This window comes from Zootermopsis nevadensis, unplaced genomic scaffold, assembly GCF_977971745.1.
Source record: "Zootermopsis nevadensis isolate Lab colony 2312 unplaced genomic scaffold, Znev_1.0 Znev_ptg000013l, whole genome shotgun sequence".
Lineage (NCBI taxonomy): Eukaryota > Metazoa > Arthropoda > Insecta > Blattodea > Termopsidae > Zootermopsis > Zootermopsis nevadensis.
Window position 1 is genome coordinate 15,463,791 of NW_028259145.1, and position 20,216 is coordinate 15,484,006.

Below are 20,216 nucleotides of genomic sequence, written 5' to 3' on the forward strand. Positions count from 1 at the left end.
GCAAGCACTGATAATAATGATATGATAATAATTCAATTCAATTCAATTCATTTACTTAAGTGCTTGATAACAGCCAAACACTAAACCAGAGTACAGGATAAAATATAATAAATAATTAAATTCGTTTCAATAATAATAAAAGTAAAACATTACAAATACAAAAACAATCAAACAAATGAAACTAAACATATAAATGTACATATTATTATTAATAATAATAATAATTCAATTCATTTAATGAATAATATTACACAAGTATATACGATACCTAATTAATATAATTCAATTAAATAATACTAAATAAAACATTAAACAATAAACAAACAGAAAAAACTTACAAAATTAAATACCACAAAATAAGATGCAGTAATATCAGTAATAATAATGATGATAAATAAATAAATTTTAAAATAAGAAAAAAACTTATATTTTCGCATCGTATCTATTGGCGCTGTTGGAAACTTGTCCTCCGAAAGGAAAATACTGCAGATTGACTTCTAAGAAATGATTACAAATTCTACTTTGTATTTCAATATACAGGCCACCATATGCAATCTGTAACTTGAGACCCCTTCAGTTTCTAGTGCTCCAATATTCCACTTCCTGACCTGAATCTGACGTTCACTCGTCTACACTGAACTGTCTCACATGAATGAAATTTAGACGGAAATGTGAGATAGTTCAAAAACAAAGATTTTTATTATTATAATTTGAGTAGTTTAAAAAAATACGTTGAAAGGGATATAAATAAGATAGGCGAATGACAAATTATAACTTTGCATGAGCAAGGTGACCTGAGTGGAAGTCAGCAAACTCTGTGAGATTATTGATAAAGTGGTTATGAGCGAAAAATATTATATCTTTATGTTTTTATTCGTGATTGTACGGAAAAACTGTTATTCAAAATTGAGGTTTTACAAGAATAATTGTTAAACAAACGTGCAACTGCTGTAACCTCTTTCAGCGTGTGTTTAATATGCAGTGTAATGTACTATAAAGAATTATATATTTTTATTAATAGTGCAGATTCTTCACACATTTAAAATCACACTTAATTTCGCATATATTACAATGTTAAATTAAGGGCCTTCGGCTTCGATACTTTTTAAGACTTGATTTACTATCGGGTCGGTGGCTCAAATAAACTCCAAGGCTATTCCGTTGTGTTCTACATCAACTATAAACCGACAGCTTGCAGTTGACTAAAATCGTGGTGTTCCGTTTGAACATTTATTACTGACGAAAACTGAAATGGTGTGAAGGTCTTGTAATTTATCTATAATAAAAATAATTACTAGTTTAATTATTTATTGTGTACTTACCACATAAAATATTTAATGTGAAATAAATTTGTTCTGAATCCATTTTATGAAAAAGCGCAGTTTTAACGTGATCTGAACACGCTTTTAACGGAGAAACATGTCTATCTTTTTCGCGTTGAATGTTTCTAAAGTAAATCAACATAATCGAGAATGAGGTGAATGATTATATCACACTGTTGCGCCGACCCTTTCGCTCGCAGTCATAACTGTGGCCAGTATTATTCATGTGACGGGACTTCTGGTCTACCTCTCTGCCTATGTAATACAAACACGTGGCATTTGTATTAGTAACCGACAGTTGAAGCGCTTTCTAGCACACAATAGCTCATCATCACGTAATGGTGGTAAGCTTCCCCACTGTAGCTAAAGCAAATGAATAATTTTACTAAAGGGGATTTGTTTCTCTTATAGTCCCATAAACAATGGTTCAACATGTAAATAGAATTCATGGCGATTCTAATATACAATCGATTTGTCTTGTTTATTGCATAATTAAGGTAAACCTAACTTCGTATTCCCGAGGGATGCGAATAGCGAAATTCGCCAACAAGAACATGGGCTGTTATATACGCACTGTGTTAATGAGTTACGTACCAACTGTTCTGTCTACACAGCTTACACACTTTCACTGTTAACATCACACTTTTCTTTCAGAAAATACTGGGTGAGCAGAGATAAAACAGGAAGGACCGTGAACTTTGAGACAAAATTGCTAGGCGTTGGATACGGAAGACGGTAACGTACCGCTCATGGGTTAAAAGCAGAGAAGCTTCTCCAACCTCGGGAAGGTAGATCCAGGAAATCTGTCTAATAAATTCTCAGACATGTATTGTTGGGAGCTCCGTCGCGGATACGGAAGGAAGTATTCCTCTTTCCTCTGCTTTCCCCAGTCTTCCTTCATACCTAAAGCTGATACCAATTGAAACGAACGGAATACGGAGAGAAGTTTTTCAATAACCAGTTCAGAGGGTTCTGATTATAGGATGTTACAGTTAAATAATTGGGTTTCTGGGCAAGGTTTTGGAAAACTACATGCGTTTCCATCCTCAGGTAAAAAGTTTGGGAGGTATCTATTCAGCTGCGTCTCTTCCAGCAACCTTTCGCACTAGATATTATTTATTTACGACAAACGCATTTCAGCTCGTACTCCATCATCAGTGTCAGTGTTTGCATGATTCGACGCACAAAATACAACACGATTTGTAAAATTGTTCGTGACCAACATTCGTGTGTAAATAGTTTCGTAAAATCAATCATAAAATGTCTTGACAAGAAAACAATATTAAGAACACTTCAGACTAATTTATAAACCGATGGTAATTAAATTAAAATAAGATAAGAATAAAGTCTTACTCCAGAGTGTGGTTGCTGATACTTTCGTATTCACTGGAAGGCGCTCTGGTCCCTTGGAAAATGGCTGTAAGTTAAATTCACGGAATAGAATGATACAAAGTCAGTTCCAACAGCCTAACTGCAATTAATGGATTATTAGGAACCAATTTTTCTTAGGCTCAAGTAAACGAATTGATCCTTTGAGATATTTTTGCGCCGCGTAAGTGATGGACAGGGTTGGCAGTCCAGTGCAGATACCGATCTGGTCAGTTTGCGAAGTGTGTTATCGATTACCGAGAAATAGCAAGCTCGATTTACGCATCAATGTGTTTCGTCGAGTCTGCAGTATTCTTCATAAACTGACTAAAACTATCTCGACGAAGCATAGTATTGTTTGAGAAGCGAAGATTCACTCACCTAGTAAAGAAATTATCCGCAGTTTACAAAACCACTGTCATCTTATCTCAAAAACTGATAACAGGAAGGAAAATTAAAAGCTAACGTCAATTTCACTGTAAGTTTAGACAAAAAAGTACCGGTACTTAGATATAGCTTATTTTTCTACATAATCGCTGTGTCTTTCAGTGGATATAGTTCGTTTTACAGATTCTCTGTATCTATGAAAATTAAGTATTTTCATGTGAGCCATAAGTCACTTTTGCGTAGATTCGTATACTTCATCATCTCAATTTCAAATGCAATGTCATGGATACAGTTTCTTCGGTTATCTTTGATAAGCCGATCGATCGACTCTGTAACTTAAGCAGAGTCAATGATCTCGTGGACGTACATTAGCAACATCCGGGCATCCACCCTCGTTCTTCCCATCCGTGAGTAGGTACGCCATGTATCACACAGGATGTTGCGTTTAAAACGAAACTCTACCTACCACACACGATACCCTCGAACACAATCGCAATATCGAATTCATGAAGCCGTTCCCCATTATTTTGATATTATAATTGATATCAAATTAACTACAACCTTAATTAAAAAGAAATTTATTTGTAAATTACTGTGTGTTCTGTTGTTGTGTCTTATGATGTTCAATAAATATTTACACTTTAAATACCGGCATAATTTAACGAGAACCTTGCCTTAATCTGTGAAGCGCGTTTACAGAAAACAGGCAATTAATTAATCGTTACTTTTATTTGGAACGCGCTATCGTTTTGTAATATAAGTGGAACATTGCATATAATGACTAAATTAGAACAAGGAAAATCTATTTATTTATTCTAGCCGTACTTGGGTTGTATCGAATCTTCCGATGCAAAACTCAAGCTTGCCATAAATCTTCTGTCAGACTGAAGAAGAGTAGCTTGTGATTTAATATTCATAGGAAGGGCATCAGTGTGAGATGAGAAGGGCAGGCAATAGACAAAGCACACGATGCAATTACAAGCAAATGATATCAAGTCACAACCCAATTACGGTTTCCTACTCGCAACCTATGGGATGCTACAGACGAACGACAGGAAGTGACGTTGATGCAGACGACATAATTCTTTCTATACAACTTCCTCACTGAGGGGTCGTAAGGTTTCCAACGGTGCATACATCCATCCTACGTGAGTCACAGGTTTTCTTGACGTCCATAATAGCTGACATGCTGACGGGGTCGCAATTATTCCTTCCCACTCACAAGAATGTTAGAAGTCAAAAGTGTGATCGCGAAAAGGTGTGTGGAAAACCTGAAAGGACTTGCGAGACTTAGGAGCACGTGGGAGGATACTACTGAATGCATGTGGGTTTTTGGGTGAGGACTGGATTCAGCTGGTTCAGAATATTGACCAGTGGGGGCTCCTTTGGGCATGGTAATGCTACCTTCGTGCCCATACACGGCAGTAATTTTTTTTAACAAGCTGAGCGACGTTCACGTTCTTAAGGATCTGCTCCGTTACATTATTTAGACCATTTCTTAATATGACGCGGTATATAAACAAACTGCTATCTTGCAGAAAAAACCTGCGTTAATATAATTTTATTTTAAAATATTCTTCAAGTATTCATGTAGCTGTGTGAATACCCGCCGCCTCTTGAGTCGTACGTCGAATACTGAAGCGACATTCTTTTATTCCAGTTCCTGATGTAGACTCGTCTGTTTCGCGAGCATTCAGCTTAACGCACGTCCCAGTAGATCATTTATTTCCTACCAAAGATATTCCCTCATTTACATTTATGCAGAATACGACTGTGTACTCCAGCTATTGTCTTCCCATTACTAATTGCGATGCCTTTCTGTGCGGAGCAACGACTCCTATTAATAATCTAGAGGCTGGAGGGTTTGAATTTTTGTGAGAAGATTTGCATGTGGCATTCTGGCGAGCCTTCGGAACAGAAATATAATAACCAACAAATAGGCCTACCGTATCACGCAGTAACTATGTTTCAATAATTGACGACGTAGCTAAACTATTTCTATGACCCGGAGTGGCATTTTCTTTTCATGTTTTGTGACTAAAATTTTCTACTGCACTGCCATCTAATTCGCCTTAATTTTACAGACTCAATCAGATATCTTAAAAAATAAAAAGTATTAAGTTTCTCAGTACGGAACATTTTTATTCTTTAGTCGCGTCCCCTCTCCTTGGCCTGAATACCACCCTCAGGACTTCCCTTGAATAATCCTCAGTCTGTGTTTATCCTTTTAGGGACAGAGATGAAGTTCCAATTAAATATAAAATAACAGATAACATTGTAGAGAAACTTTGAAACGATGAAATATTCTGAACAGTATGTTTACAAGCATTTCCGGAATTTAACATTCTTAAATTGCTTTTGATTATAATTTTGACTTTTTTCTATCGTCCCCAATATTTTAACTTCATCACATTTTCGGGAAAAAACAACGTATTTTAAAACTTAGTACTAGTGCATTTTAAATTAATTTAATGATTGGGTTTATTGTGGTTACGAATAATGCATTGTATATATATATTTTCATTAATGTTATAATAAATTATTAAGTGTTTGTCGATACTCCTTCCGATGAGACGGTTGTCTTTAAAGGGAAAGAACATGTTAAACGAAGCTTGTGATAGACAACGTAATACTTTTATTGAGATACCTTCAGGAACAAATGGTGAGAATTATAATTTACATGATTCGATTATGTCTGACTTCACGAGTGTTCGAATGAAAGTTGTGAGTAGAAGATACGTCTGACAAGGGCAGACTCTTGGCAAATTATTTTACATATTTTTTTTTATTTCTCAATTTGTTATGGGCTGGGTCTGTTACAATGGCTGTCAGAACAAAAGCGGCTAGGAAACAACATAAGCGTGTGATGGAATTCTCAATAACACAAGCTTCCAAACTGCGTATTCTGAACCCGAGCGTAAGTGGAGATGGTTGTTTAGAGAGGCATCCTCGAACATAACATTGCAGTGAAATTGGGGATTTAATATCACGAAAATATCTCGTGTATACTGGTGAAATTTTAAAGTTAGTACAATGGAGATACAGCGGCTTGGTTTTCGTGTGATCTTCTTAGGCGTTTACCTCCATTTATTGAAGAGAGGAAGTAAGTAGAGTACGGATAAAACTGCATAATGAGGATATTCAAAATTTGTGCTTCGTATCAGCTACCAATATGGTGATTAAATCAAGGTAGCATGTAACAAGCTTGAGGAGGCAAGGAAAGTGCCTAAAATCTCAGTCGGAAAACCTGGAGGTAAGAGACCGGGTGGGAGACCTAGGCGTGGATCAGACAATGGTATCAAAATGGATCTTAGATTGCGGAGTGTTGATTTGGACTAGATTGAACTGGATCACAAAATGGTCCAGTGACGGGCTGTTGTAAACAAGCCAATGAATCTTCAAGTTACATAAAGGACATGGAATAGCTTGAACAGATGAGCTACTGCCAGCTTCTCAAAACGGATTGCTACGTTCAATTTATAGTTACCTGGTTGGTGTGTAAGCTATGTCTTTAGCAGTCGATTTTCTTTTGTTGACAACGTTCGGAACGAATATTAAAAAAGATAGAATTGTACTATTCAAGAAAGCGACGTTTTGGAACGTAACATTATGGACCAGATGTGTATTACAAAGTCCCATTTATTAAAGTACAGAAATTTTGTTGCTATATAAAGAGTTAAATGGAAGTATGCCCTACAAAAAAGAACAACTTTCAATTTCTTTGGCTAAAAATTTTCAATATATAAGTCGTTGGTAAATTAATTCTATTATTGATATAAAACAACTTCTGTAATTACTTCTTCGTCGTTTGAATGAATTTTCAATTAGCGATTTCATCTTGCTTACAGGTTTATTTTTCTGTGTTTAATTTTGTTGCCGTCAGCAAGGAAGAAAATCTCTGTATAATTGTGTAGTACAGTTCCTTTGCAGTACCGTATTTTTCATGCTAAATGTAAAGATTCGAGGGTTGAAAATACGATTTAAAATATTATTTTGTGAGTTTTGTTTTGCGAGAAATGACTTCATTGAAAGCTACATACTTTCTACTATAATTTGAGGGTTCTAGATCCTAGGACGTAGCACTGTAAGGGCGTTGGTTCTGAATGCCTATTAATGACAATACCTTTACATGAAAATCTAATCAATGCATTCTGAAATTAATTAAAGTAGAAAAAATATACAAAATAGCACGCAGTAAGATACATCTTTTAGGATATTCTGTGATCGAGAAACTTGACACTTCTAAAAATCGACCTATAAATACTCGGAGGAGTGAAAACTTTATTGCAACCTCCACATCAGTAATTATTTATAAATCGGTCCATATATTCTGGTCGCTCAAACGCATTCGTAGGCTACAAATCAATGTTCATAACATTAAATTACTGTCTTCTCCATTCCCTTGCGTCACATACTATTCAATAAGTTTCTTTAACAAAATAAGTCATTACTGGAATGTTCGAACACACTGTAATTGCTTGGTCAGACTTTCATCGTCAAGTTTAATTTCTGTTGTTGCAATTCTAATGTGTCCCTCCGCGTGTTCTTAGTTCCTGATTTAACGCTTTTTATTAAGTTGGACTCTTGCTCACAGCGACAGGTATTACCAAGTATCTATATGATTAACAAATCATGTCTTCTGATATCAGGTAATTACCTTCAGTCATACAAAGTCATACTTTATTGTAACAGACTTACGCGATCCGCACAAAACACATCTGCGGGCCCCCGGTTGAGAACCCCTTTTGTACATTGTCTACGAACGCGGTAATTAAACTTAACACACTTCTGTGCTGTTAGGAATGTTCTGATTCATGAACAGTTCATTTATATATCAAATCTAAAAGTTCTTGACGATGGTGATAAGTCATTTGAATAACAATTTTCTTGGATATTATCCATCGTCTAGTAAATAAAATATAAAAAGTAAAACGACGTTTCGGAGATGAGGCTCTATCTCCGAAACGTCGTTTTACGTTTTATATTTTATTTACTAGACGATGGATAATATCCAAGAAAATCTTTATTCAAATAATTCATTTATAAACTTGGACAAATCAAATTATGCAGAGCTACAATGAGCTCAGTGTACAGTATCTTATTCTTAACGTAGCAAGTAAGCCAAGTCAGAGGTGGCCAGCTCTATGTTGGCGGGAATCTCGGTGTCAACGAAAGGATTTTGAAGTTTCTGCGAAAATTTTAGAATATTCATAAAATTGTAAATGTTTAACTTTTTAATTGTCCGATAATACTTGCGACAAATCCACCTGAGCCAGTTGTTACAGAAGATGCAAAAACACAGTCGTAATCTAATTATTTCAGTTTCGAAATTTTGGGCAGATTCATACTGTGCTGCTACAAATTACGAACTCCTCCTAGTTGCCGGTCATCCAAGAAAAGTTTGGCGGTACCCGAGTAAAGAGACACTAATGTTTGGGAAAATAAATATTAAGTAAAATGATGTCATATAATTCTGTTACCATTCTATCTCGATTGGTTCTTTTCTCTTTAAATGTTTCATATGAGAACTGTGGAGACTGAACTGTAATAAGCCACCTGCCAAAGTAAGATGAAATTCAATATAACGCAGCTTGCTGTCATGGGGAGTAAAGTAAAATGAAATTCATCTCGACAGGGAGAAGCAGCAGTAGTGGCAGGTCTAAATCACATCTCAGAACTCCGCCGCTTTCTTCTGAATCGACCTCTACATGTTCTCTTTAATCTTCTTTTTCACTTTTACAGATAGAAAAAGACACAGACAATATACGAATCCAGAAGAGTTTTAAAAATGCACGACGATTATACGGAACATCGTCGGTGAATATGGGCATGCGATTATTTTTTGTAGCGAAAATGACAGTTTTCTGGGTCTTTGCGTCATTGTGTTGGCGGCAGCAAGCATATCTGAAACGTCGGTAACTTCTACCAGGCTACATGACGCAACAAACCAGAGGACAGCCACATTCAAACTCGTCGCCGTGATAACTTCAAATAAGTTATTTTTGTAGTGTTTTTAACATTTCATAATCTTTTTTGTTTAAATGCAGCTTAAGGCATGTACCGATTTTGGAACTATCTTGGATCTCCTGTGGCCCGGTAGAGTTCAAACTCGCTGTGCATTTTAATGATTCTCCTGAGTCCTTTTCAGTTAAATTGCGCGGCCTTTGACGGTGCAGATCTTACGACACGCATCTCCGCCTAAGGAATATAGGGCCCAACTGAATAGGACAGACAAAACTTTCAGTTTTAGAGGGCATTACCTGAAACGGGCTGTGGCGCGAATATTTTTGCAACGTTTCTTTGGAAACCGATCTTGCTATTAAAATATACTTAACCACCACCTTTATGCCCACATGAAAGCATTTGAAGAGTATGAGTAAATAATTTATTGAAAGACTTGAGGATATTCTATGCGATAATGAGAAATCGTTTCAAAAACGAAAAGCAGGAGAAGTGTTTTACTAAGGTTGTAACTACCTTAATGGATCAGAGTCTTTGTGACGTTCATAACCACTCATCTGGCGAATTAATTACCAGTCTTTCATGTACGCTAAAAGGTTAATTACCTTTCCATACCAGCCCGTCCCAGTACCATTTCTGAAACCAGATTAATTCATTGCACACCATCAAACCTTGGGTTTTCGATTAGTACTGTCCTCACATCCACACACAGCAATTTCCAGTAGTCTTTTCCATTCAGGTCATCTGATTAAAATCTTGTGTGCATTTTCTCATGCCCCCTCTTCGTGGTACGTCTTGTCACCTAATTTATTTGGCGAATATTACGAATTTAACGAAATGCTCTAACCAACGTTTTTGAAATGCTACTCGTAAAAGTAAGAAAAAAAGTCCGTCTCTTAGGCATATTTTTAGAATGTGGAAAGAATTCAGGAAACGCTGGGTTATGCAACACTTTTGTTTTTATGTAGTCAATGCGGTATATATATATATATATATATATATATATATATATATATATATATATATAAACTGGCATTCTCAGATAATCCAAACAAATGTAATATTTCTGCTCTATTCTGTCGAATATTAGTGTGATGTCATTCTCAACATTTTATAGGTTGACTGTGTAAAGCCTATGTGCACCTGTGAATTAATACAAATTACTTACAGGGAAGCGATGACATTGTTTCGTACCTCCACACGGGTTGAAGTTTACAAAACGCGTTAAAAATATGTTTAATAGTAACTTTAATCTTACAGTACAAACTTATATTATGACAGGCTAGGAAAATTAGCATTCTGCCGTTCCCCGTTGAAAAAATAAGTATATTGTCCTCTAGGTGAACAAATAACTTAAAGAAATCATTTAAATATTCCGAAGTTGTTTAATTTTAAGGTAATGAGCCTAATCATTAACTTATCCTCTTCCTGAATACGTTATACACAGGTCGCACATGTGCCATCTGGAGGCCTATTATGGTTGTTTTAGTTTCTGTTCTTATTGTGGTGTCACTTTTTATCTGTTTGCTAACATTACAGCTTTCATTCGTTTAAATAAACCTTGATGAAAAGTCTTGTGCTAAGCAATTATGGTGAGCTCAACGTATTCATTTTCTTCAAACATACTCAACCATAATCTTTTAAATAAAATTTGTAGTCCTTGTGCTATATATCTCTGATTTCTTCAAAAAAATGGACGGTATTTTATCTGAGATGATTTTTATCGGGAGATCCATAATTCTCTTTTATTCGTCTTTTACTTATTTTACAGTACGTCGAGCTAATTTAAACGGCTTTCAGCCCTTGTTCTTCTTGCCTGCGGTGCAAAACAAATCGAAAGCTAGTAATGGCGCAGAAAGTTGAGTGCCACGAACCTGAATACGAGCGATGACGTTATGTAAGGTATAATAAACCAGGTTAAAGATAACATTTACAGATTTTTTTCCCTCTCATGAAGCTTACTAAGGTTTGTCGCGTTGTCCGCCTGGAAAGTAAATTGTTTCGTAAATTATATTGAAACAAGTATCATTTTCCTTCCTTTTCAAGTGTCTATTCTATCCCATTGGCATAATTTGACGGCTACCTTACGTCTACCCATCGAGGATGACAGCAACTGTGTTAATGACTGTGACAACTTTGTGGATTAAATTATGTAAGATAATTTGTTAAGCAACAGATGCCATTTATTTAAAAGGGTTGTGTGTACGTCTAATTTCTAAACAACAACCCAGAAGACAGCCATCTTCAGACTCCGTTTATACCTCGTCTCAAAGCACGGGGCCCTCCGAAATTCAAACCAAGTGCAGTGATGAAGCTTTAAGGTAGAAATAAGTCAGTTCTTGCATGTCTCCATATTCGCCATTTTGAAGAATTCTACTATATCGTGTTCGACAATATAGAAACTTTTTATTTGACACACTGTCGTCAAAGACAAAAACCAAACAGATATTTCTGACGTGAGGATTTCATTCGCCGCACAGCGGTTGGCTGTCATAATGTGGAATGAACTCTGGAGCCTGTAAAGCTACGAGACGATGTTCTGGCTTTAGGCCTTTACGTGGGTTAAGCTGTCCCGAAACAGCATGGTTGGTGTTAATGGTCTACCCGCCACGCCCCCTTCTCACTACGAGAATTAGAATGTGGACTGTGCCAGGGACTGCAAGTCGAGCGATGCTTACAGTTGGTCACTATGTGTCACGGAGGCAGTATGACCTCTGAAACGTTGATAAATATCGACCAGACTACAAAGCGCAACAACCCAAAAGACAGAAATCTTCATACTCATCGCCCTAATGACGGAGGCAGTATGACCTCTGAAACGTTGGTTAACATCGACCAGACTACACAGCGCAACAACCCAGAAGACAGAAATCTTCATACTCACCGCCCTGATGACGGAGGCAGTATGACCTCTGAAACGTTGGTAAACATCGACCAGACTACAAAGCGCAACAAGCCAGAAGACAGAAATCTTCATACTCATCGCCCTGATGACGGAGGCAGTATGACCTCTGAAACGTTGGTAAACATCGACCAGACTACAAAGCGCAACAAGCCAGAAGACAGAAATCTTCATACTCATCGCCCTGATGACGGAGACAGTATGACCTCTGAAACGTTGGTTAACATCGACCAGACTACACAGCGCAACAACCCAGAACACAGAAATCTTCATACTCACCGCCCTGATGACGGAGGCAGTATGACCTCTGAAACGTTGGTTAACATCGACCAGACTACACAGCGCAACAACCCAGAAGACAGAAATCTTCATACTCACCGCCCTGATGACGGAGGCAGTATGACCTCTGAAACGTTGGTTAACATCGACCAGACTACACAGCGCAACAACCCAGAAGACAGAAATCTTCATACTCACCGCCCTGATGACGGAGGCAGTATGACCTCTGAAACGTTGGTTAACATCGACCAGACTACACAGCGCAACAACCCAGAAGACAGAAATCTTCATACTCACCGCCCTGATGACGGAGGCAGTATGACCTCTGAAACGTTGGTTAACATCGACCAGACTACACAGCGCAACAACCCAGAAGACAGAAATCTTCATACTCATCGCCCTGATGACGGAGACAGTATGACCTCTGAAACGTTGGTTAACATCGACCAGACTACACAGCGCAACAACCCAGAAGACAGAAATCTTCATACTCATCGCCCTGATGACGGAGACAGTATGACCTCTGAAACGTTGGTTAACATCGACCAGACTACACAGCGCAACAACCCAGAAGACAGAAATCTTCATACTCATCGCCCTGATGACGGAGACAGTATGACCTCTGAAACGTTGGTTAACATCGACCAGACTACACAGCGCAACAACCCAGAAGACAGAAATCTTCATACTCACCGCCCTGATGACGGAGACAGTATGACCTCTGAAACGTTGGTTAACATCGACCAGACTACACAGCGCAACAACCCAGAAGACAGAAATCTTCATACTCATCGCCCTGATGACGGAGACAGTATGACCTCTGAAACGTTGGTTAACATCGACCAGACTACACAGCGCAACAACCCAGAAGACAGAAATCTTCATACTCACCGCCCTGATGACGGAGACAGTATGACCTCTGAAACGTTGGTTAACATCGACCAGACTACACAGCGCAACAACCCAGAAGACAGAAATCTTCATACTCATCGCCCTGATGACGGAGACAGTATGACCTCTGAAACGTTGGTTAACATCGACCAGACTACACAGCGCAACAACCCAGAAGACAGAAATCTTCATACTCACCGCCCTGATGACGGAGGCAGTATGACCTCTGAAACGTTGGTTAACATCGACCAGACTACACAGCGCAACAACCCAGAAGACAGAAATCTTCATACTCACCGCCCTGATGACGGAGGCAGTATGACCTCTGAAACGTTGGTTAACATCGACCAGACTACACAGCGCAACAACCCAGAAGACAGAAATCTTCATACTCACCGCCCTGATGACGGAGGCAGTATGACCTCTGAAACGTTGGTTAACATCGACCACTCTACACAGCGCAACAACCCAGAAGACAGAAATCTTCATACTCACCGCCCTGATGACGGAGGCAGTATGACCTCTGAAACGTTGGTTAACATCGACCAGACTACACAGCGCAACAACCCAGAAGACAGAAATCTTCATACTCACCGCCCTGATGACGGAGGCAGTATGACCTCTGAAACGTTGGTAAACATCGACCAGACTACAAAGCGCAACAAGCCAGAAGAGAGAAATCTTCATACTCATCGCCCTGATGACGGAGGCAGTATGACCTCTGAAACGTTGGTAAACATCGACCAGACTACAAAGCGCAACAAGCCAGAAGACAGAAATCTTCATACTCATCGCCCTGATGACGGAGACAGTATGACCTCTGAAACGTTGGTTAACATCGACCAGACTACAAAGCGCAACAAGCCAGAAGACAGAAATCTTCATACCCATCGCCCTGATGACGGAGGCAGTATGACCTCTGAAACGTTGGTTAACATCGACCAGACTACAGAGCGCAACAACCCAGAAGACAGAAATCTTCAAACTAAGAATCGCCCTGATGACGGAGGCAGTATGACCTCTGAAACGTTGGTTAACATCGACCAGACTACAAAGCGCAACAAGCCAGAAGACAGAAATCTTCATATTCATCGCCCTGATGACGGAAGCAGTATGACCTCTGAAACGTTGGTTAACATCGACCAGACTACACAGCGCAACAACCCAGAAGACAGAAATCTTCATACTCACCGCCCTGATGACGGAGGCAGTATGACCTCTGAATCGTTGGTAAACATCGACCAGACTACAAAGCGCAACAACCCAGAAGACAGAAATGTTCATACTGTATTTGTTTTACTGGTATTTTTTGACACCTTGTACCGGAGTGGGAGACACGTGCCTGTACTTCCGATTCCTGTTCCAGAACGTAGTCCTCATTCATTAGTTCGTCTTGCTGCCTACTCTGTCGTATTGTTCCTACCCTCGCCGAGCTTACGGCGTTTCTTCGGAATACTTGTTTCTCCATTCAGAGATTTTCTGTCCCCAATTTATTATTTTTGTCTTTTGTTGACGTTTACAAAAACAAATTCTCAGTTTCCTTTGCAGTTCTTTATTTCCATTTGTGTCGTTAAGAGCTGTTCAATACGATTCATCACTTAACAGATATAAGCCAAATATTTGTTAATAGAAAAAGGTCTTTACGCAAGAGTCCAGAGTTTTTATCAACTCTTCACATATTCAAAAATATTTTATCATGTAAAATGTTATGCAATAAATTATACACGTGAGATCTCTCAGTTCGTTCTTTTACTCTTATATTCACGCTTAACATTCTATATCAACTTTCAGCCTTTCCCAGTCCGACTGCGTGACCCGCACATTTAGTAATAGTTATAATCTATGTAATATTACGAAAAATAAAAATAATTTCCGTAACGCTTTGAACTTAATACAGTTTAACAACGTGTTGGTATGTAAAAATGGAATATGCCTCTGAACAGAAACATCCCCACCTGTGGTGTGTAATGTTACAAAAAGGATGCTACACGATAACAGACAAGAGCCACTCTGTTCAGGGGACTGATTGTCGTCTGTGCACTGAGGTACGATAATTTAGGGACAACAGGCTCTTCACTAAGGAGTCGTGTGGAATAGCTTAGCAGCATTCCATCTGACGTCCACACAAGGGGCATTTGACTCAGGCCTGTTGCCTTCCCTAGCGTCTCCTGTGACAGAAGGCTCAGTGGAATGTTCAGTGTTACAGTGTGTTCATTTTGCATGTACGATGTTGTGGAAAGTAACTTGTAAGTTATCTTGAAAGTAGTTCCTGGGCTTCCTTAGAAGTTGTAAATTTACGGGACATTCATGTAGAAACGAAGCCTAAATATGTACATTTTCAATGTTCAATTTAATCTTAATTTTGAAAGTGATGGACTTGTAACTTGTTCCTGACCTATCTTGAGATTTTATATTTTCCATTATAACAGATGGTTTTGTACGTTTAGCAGTTTATATGCATCTGTTAGTATTCTTTTATAATTGTTTTAGAACAATTACAATTTTCCGTTCGCAGTTCGTTCACGTGTTATGTTAGTAAAGCATACGCTTTTAAGATTTATATTCAAATAATATGAGTTCATGTTTCCAGTAAGACATCCCGGATTACGAACTAGAGACTTCAGTTCTTGAGAGCTTACTACAGATGACGTTGCAAGAGAGGTCCACTCTTGAACAAGGTCGTGCGGTATAAACTTGTTTACCGAACAATTGATTAGAGTATTTTTTTGGAGAAATACGATCGTAGGCCACGTATTCAGTATGAAAATTATTCCGGATACTTCCGCCACAAATGGGAGGCAGCTGTGCCCAACGTAGGCGAAAGGGATGCAAAATACTTTAATCTGCCTCTGAAAAAAACAAACTAGGGGTGAAGGGATGGGAAACTCCTTCAGCTATGATGTAAATACGTGAAACGAATTTCTAAGTTGTGATTTCTGCACACACACACACACACACACATATATATATACACACATACAAACGTGCAATAATGTTTATTAAGAAGTAAGAAGCTGTGTTGAACGGAAAAATATTCAAGTCTCTTAGGATTTCTTATGGACAGTTGTACTGTATTAATGAGTTTGTAAGTAAAGTAAAGCTTCCCGCTACATTGCCTATGCAGGCATTTGGGAGGAGCAGAGGTATAATTCCTACTCTTTCTTGACCTCGGCACCAGATGGGGGTGAGTGGTCGGCATCACGCCATTTGTTTCTATATTTTTAATTTTCTTTTAATTTCACGTTTCAGCCGGGAATACTCTTATTACCGTCATTCGCCTATACACAGCGGCCGCCGGGGAGGGGGGGGGGGTTGAGGGTTGAGGTTAGAAGTGGTCCGTCAGGTAGCTCTGTGTGAGCGGTGGTATGAGCAGCCAATCCCCTTTTGTCCTTTTGTTTTCCCACCGACTGACTGTCCCAATGCTGTGTTTGTAACGCGCGCTTTGTCTCGTGTTTTGTGAGGTTAAGGTATAGCAGTGTGTGGTTTTCATCGTTGCATTTGTTAATAAACATCGTTTACATGAGGCGAAGATCTTAAAATTAAGTTAATTCTCTGCAATATGCATGCATGCTTGCATACGTAGTTGAGTGTGTGTTATGGTGAACGTCATGGTTCCGGAAATGTTTTGAATTGTGCGAAGTCGTATTAATGAAGATCTGAGACTCTGGTGTGTGTTGCAAAGTGTAATTAACTGTTTGACTTCATAAATCCGGATTTCTGGAGCCGTAGAGAGAGGTAAGTGATTGATTATGAGGGTATGAGAACAGTGACTTAACCCAATGTAATTTAAGCAAGGGCTGTCCAAATAGCTGCCTGAGAACCACGTTCCTTAATTTTCTATCTTTGTTGTTGGTCTTTTGGTTTGTAATTTCCTGTCAACTTGTAGGTAGAAACCATCGTTTCGGAGGAACGTGCTGCCTCCATCTGAAATGTTATTCCCCACTTATTATTCTTAAAGCAGTGGGCCAGGAATTGGCAAATAATTGGGCCTACAAGAAACGTCTTCGTTACATTTTGTTATCTTGTTAGAGTTAGATTATGGGCGCCATATACCTTAATCGTGTTTTCTTAACTGAGGTTTAGTCTAGTAACAGAGAATACACTACATAGTTTATTCTGTTTGATACTTTCCCAGTATGTCAGCATACTATTTATTGTAATAGGCTTGGCTGATGTATCTCGTGTTAACATGGGCAATGAACAATCTAAATGGCCTACTACTTGCATTTTCATTGGTAGAGCAATCCAACAGTAGTTGCGTTTTGTTGTTCACTGATAAAGTTGAACGCAACTTCCACTTCTCGCATCCCGGGGAGGGATTGCTGTAGAACACGTAAGACGATTTTATTGTTTTGTGGAGCGATACTTGATTCGTATCGGGAGAACCTTGTAGTACTTGGAGCCGAGTGAGTTCAACTTTACCAGTGAAGGCACTGTACATAGATGTAAATGTGATTCAAAATATAAATATATGATTATGTGTTAGTTTGTACGTACAGTTAATAGCGTACGTTATGCCATAAGCATATGCTTTGGTTATTCTTCATGATTTCTTTCCTAGTTTTGTCTTTCTCTGTCTAACCTCTCCATCTTTCATGTTTCTTTTTTTAATCGTAAGGCTTTAACTTTTAGACTGGGGCTTAGTCAAAACTTATTGAGGACAGAAATAAAGAAGCTTGGGGAATACTGTCTTTGAACACGAAGAGAAATTTAAACGCAAGTTTCATCAAATGAAGAAGTCTCCAGTGTTATGTTGCTAGATTTGTACATGTGATCTCGGAATGCATAGGGACTGCAGGAGCAAAGTAAAACTTAGGTTCCATAAACAACTCTCCTGTTAAACAACCAAAATGATTGAAAGCAAAACATTACATTTCAGGCGGCTTTGTTAATTCTAATACAGATTTTCATGGAATAAACGTGTTCCTCCTTAAATACTTTTTATAGTTTGGAGCTGTTAAAAATAATGAATTTCAGTTGTTCGTAACTTATTAACGATGTTAACTCTGTTCTTACTTAAATCTTCTTTTAAAAAAGTTAAATTCCTACAAGCAAAAAATCATACGAGGTTAGTTCGGAGATCTTGGCGATCAGATTACTGGACCACGACGACCGTTTTTCGTAAAGCTGATTCGTAGTTTGGTCAAAAATGTGGAGTCATCTCAAGGTTCTGGAAGGATATACCGCGCCTTGTCTCCAGAAGCACGTACTCAAAAGTGGCAACAAATTCGTCAGGAAATTTAAATAATTATCAGCAAGTAACTGTTGTTCAAACACGAGTAGTCCAAGCAGTTGATCTCGAATCAGACCGCACAAAGAATTATCTAAGAACAGATGTTGAAATGCTCTTTTAAAGATAGCGTGAAGATTGTCATCGGACCATAAGTGGAAATTTGGACGCATCCTAAAACGTCAGTAGCTCTGCAATAGTTGGAAATAAATCGTATCTCGATTTATTGTTCGCTACAAATTGCCTCCCAGATCACCCATTGGCGAATGGCAGACTAGTTGTGAAACACGCAGTGTATAATGATTGGCAGTAACAACATTATTCTCCTTTACCACCACGTCTAATCCGGCCACATAATCTGCTAACAAATGTGTACCGGGCGGCCTTTTCTCGGGAATGAAGTGACCGGAAAGCAAAACTAACCACTCTCTTCCATTTAGTGTCGAGATTAAAATTGCTTGCAGCTACACCTTCTCTCCCTCACATGTCTTTGTGGCGTGATTATTAATTAAGCACAGGAGTAAATTTACGAGTAATTAGAATCACAGGCCTGTGTGAAGTACAGCTTATTCTGCTGTAGGCTATGGACACATATTTCTATGCGTACGGAGCTGGACACTTGTAGCCAGTACAAAGGGGGGTTTAAATACAAGTTCCTCCCATTCTGTGTAACTCTGGTGATTAATTACTATTTATTAGGGGCACAGACGAAACCCTGGACTCGAGCCAGATTAACAAGAGACTGCGTTTCTCGTGAAAGATGGCCGAGCAGTTACTGGAGTCGATTAGTTCATCAATACGCATAATATCCCTGTATAATTCTACACAATGAACTAATCCCACCTTTTATAGGCATATGACTCTTCCTTATCACTGTTGTTTAATTGATGCAAAACGATTTTCGTGATGTCAGCGTGCTTATAAGCCAGTCCTGACTCCGAGAATGTGAAAGACGAGGACCTGCCCTCTTGTACTTAAAAGTGGTTAAAAACGAAATTAAATACACGGAATATTAAGAACATATTAAGGAATGCCTAGTACCATTTAGGTTGTTTATTTATTAACTATGCTGTCAGTAAGTGAGATTACGTACCCTCGAATGATAGGCTGATTAATGAATAATTTATCGGAACGGATGTCGAAGGAAGCGATATTTTCCTAATTTAAGTTCAATCCTTAACATTTTCTTTACTGAATACCAATCCTTCGCGTTCTTTTATATCTTTCACGTCCTACAATCCTTCTTGATATAGGGGAGTCATCTCTCACACGGCTGTTGGCTAGTCACCGTTTCAGAGGTCCTTGCAGCCTCCATAATCAGGGCGATGAGTGATGATGGAGGCAGTAAGGACATTGGTAAACCTCTACCAGACTATGTGACGTTACAACCCAGAAGAGAGACATCTTTGAACTCACATCCGTGAAAACGTCGCATCCTATTTAATTTTTATTCTTTATCGCTGAGGCCTGGTGAAACCGTGAAGTAATAGGGCTGTAATTGCCGGAAGACACAAATTAAAGCAGAGACTTTGAGATCATGATTACAAGATGATCATTTTTCACGAACGACTACAGGCTCTTTCTTGTACACTGTACAGTTCTACTATGAGAGTAAGATGGTAGCACTGCAATCAAGAATGTCACCACGCGTTTGAAGTTTCCAGGTTTAATTTATCGTCTACTACTGCGGAAAGAAGAAACTAAGGTAAACATTATCGACAGACATTGCACAATGCGATTTTAATAAATATTAACTGATTATAGATTTAGTTAAATCGAATTTTTAGTAACTGCAAAATTATTTATAAATGTTAATAACATCAAATAGAAATAACTAGAGGGAATTTATTTAATACCTTCTGAACGGGAGACACGT

General features: G+C 38.4%; 1 protein-coding gene and 1 long non-coding RNA gene across 2 annotated transcripts in view; one reads left to right on the forward strand and one right to left on the reverse strand.

Annotated features, from left to right (window-relative positions):
• Positions 1-20,216, reverse strand: part of LOC110836901 (allatostatin-A receptor) — a 164,224-nt gene that overhangs the window by 13,189 nt on the left and 130,819 nt on the right. The window lies entirely within an intron of this gene.
• LOC110836902 (uncharacterized) overlaps positions 16,441-20,216 on the forward strand; it is a 53,130-nt gene continuing 49,354 nt past the window's right edge. Inside the window, exon 1 of the long non-coding RNA XR_002545503.2 lies at positions 16,441-16,845. This is a non-coding gene — a long non-coding RNA (uncharacterized LOC110836902). The remainder of the gene's footprint in view (positions 16,846-20,216) is intronic.